The sequence below is a fragment of the Furipterus horrens genome, unplaced genomic scaffold, assembly GCF_987537825.1.
Source record: "Furipterus horrens unplaced genomic scaffold, mFurHor1.1.pri manual_scaffold_10, whole genome shotgun sequence".
In the NCBI taxonomy this organism is placed as follows: domain Eukaryota; kingdom Metazoa; phylum Chordata; class Mammalia; order Chiroptera; family Furipteridae; genus Furipterus; species Furipterus horrens.
Genome location: NW_028327180.1, coordinates 62,536,870 through 62,539,156, shown reverse-complemented (window position 1 = coordinate 62,539,156; position 2,287 = coordinate 62,536,870). Strand labels below are relative to the sequence as shown.

Genomic DNA, 2,287 nt, shown 5'->3' with positions numbered 1-2,287 from the left:
TGAGAAGTTTGGTAATGGCTTTGTTCCATGGTCTGGCTTGACTCTAGGGGAATATATCATCTTAAATTCTGATAAGTCAAAACATGCAATGTAAGCATGCTATTTAAAGTTTAATAGTAACCATCAGAATGTATAAAATAGACACTGATATCAATGGTTGCTTCTGGGGAATATAAATGGGATAACCCATTTTTGTTTATTTTAAATTAATTCTTACTTTTATCAAAAAATTGTAGTAAATAAATCAAACCATTCTATACATTTTATAAAGACCATCACTTTCTTTTATTTTTTTATTTTTAAAAGGTCTCAAATTTTAGTAAGATACTAGAAATTGAAATAGCACATAAAAAAATTTGTTATAATTCAAATTTTTGAAAACCAGAGAATCTAGTTAATACACCCAGGACTAATCATACTCACCAAACGACCCAATTTTTTTTTTTTTTTTTTTACATTCTTTCTGCACAAGTTACTTGCTTCTAATTCTTGATGTTCAGTTTCATCTTACCAACCAGGCTTCTACAATACAACGATAACACTCAAGACCTATTAGGACTTCTTTGGGTCAAATAAAAAAGTAACTGAAGTCATTCAAATGCAGGCTACATAGATTTCCTATAAGTCACTAGCATCAACGTAGACAAAAAAAAAAGATGCAAAAAAAGAGACATCACAGAACTTCTATCATAGGTAATCAAAATATTGGTCTACAGTCTATCCTAGAATAGTCACTTTCCCAAGCTGCTGCATAATGGCCTTAACATTACCAGCAAGAAACGAAAAGTACAAGGGTAAGTTTTATGGCTAAATTGACTCCATGTCATAATTATTCTCCATGCCAATAGTGTCAGAAGGGTCTCCATGATATAGGCAGTAATGACAGCCACATCTAAATTTTCTGGATCTTGATTCAATCTCAAGTTTCCTCTCCTGTGGGTCTTTTCGAAGCAGAGACAGGGTGCGATATCTAATAACTTGCAGCATCCTTCGCATCTTTTCTTTCTGAGCAGTTGCCAATGTCCTCACCCCACGTCTCCTCTGGTAGAGCATACCTTGACTCAGCCCCAGGCCCAGCCCCTGTAAGAGTTTTTCTCCATCCTGCTGTTGGGGTGAACATTCTGGTAGAAGGGAAGGGAGTTTGTTACTAGGGTTGAGTGTCAAGTTACCAAGGTTCTTTGCTAGTAGTTCTGAGACAGCTTGAGCATCAGCCGAATATTCTTCACGGGGCATCTAAAGAGACTCAGAGGTCCAGGTTGGATTAAGCTTCTTTGGGGAGTCCATTGGATGTCTAGCCACAGCCTGAAACTCCTAGATTCTCCAAAGGGTTCAATAGAAGGCGATACTCAAAACTCTCGAATTGCTACAAAGTAGCTCAGAAAGAACTCTATAGCCCAGAAACCACTAGAAAGTCCCGAACTCCAACCAAATGTGAAAGAAAGAGCAAATCTCAAGGCCATCACTTTCAACTCCTAGTTCATTTGTATATATATCAATTTTTCTAAATGATAGGCTTTCACTGTTATGTTTAGATATTACCTAAAACTTCTCTTTGGAATAAAGGCTTAGCTGTGATATCATATCACAATTTATAGCAAACTCAGTAGTCGGTGTCGGCATGTTTACGGAAGTATTGTCCTGTACTGATTCAGGGAATGGGCTGCAGCTGCTTCCTGACATCTGTCATTTTCTGCTTTCTGTGCTAAATGATTGCTTTCTTTATGTTTAGTGCATTTTTTTCCAAACACACATACATCTCTCTCATATACCTTATAGTATGTGACATTTACACTTTGGAGTGTGTGATCTCACACAGGTTTGAAACTCCTGTCAGCCTTTATTTTTGGGTCCTGAGGATCAGTCTCGCACAGCCCCATGGCTTCCTGTTTCACACGAGTCCTGTCGCTCTAGCTCTCACCTTTGGATGCCCTACTGGCTCTTCTCCAGCACATTCTCCCAAGTGTGACTCCTGCGCCAAACCCATTTCCAATAGCTTGAATATATAACTTTGGAAAACAAGGCAGGGGAACAGAATTTGAAGTTTCATAGATCTGTCTTCCTTTCTTCTTGGTTTACTCTCACTCTTGATTTGAGAACATTTTCTGGTCAATACTTTTAAGAGAGTATGGGGGATCATTTAAAAAAAAATCTTTGCTTGACTGAATAATATTTTCATTCTGTCTTCTCTCATCAGTGATAATTTGGATGTATATAGAATTATAGACTTTGGACTATGTAATGCTACCTTGTACTCAGTGTTTTGTTGATGAGCTGAAAACCTTTGAGG

The 2,287-nt window shown here is 37.5% G+C and overlaps 1 pseudogene; it reads right to left on the bottom strand.

Annotated features, from left to right (window-relative positions):
• Positions 1-807: 807 nt before the first annotated feature.
• LOC150000460 (developmental pluripotency-associated protein 3-like) lies at positions 808-1,284 on the bottom strand (annotated as a pseudogene).
• Between the last annotated feature and the right edge of the window lie 1,003 nt (positions 1,285-2,287).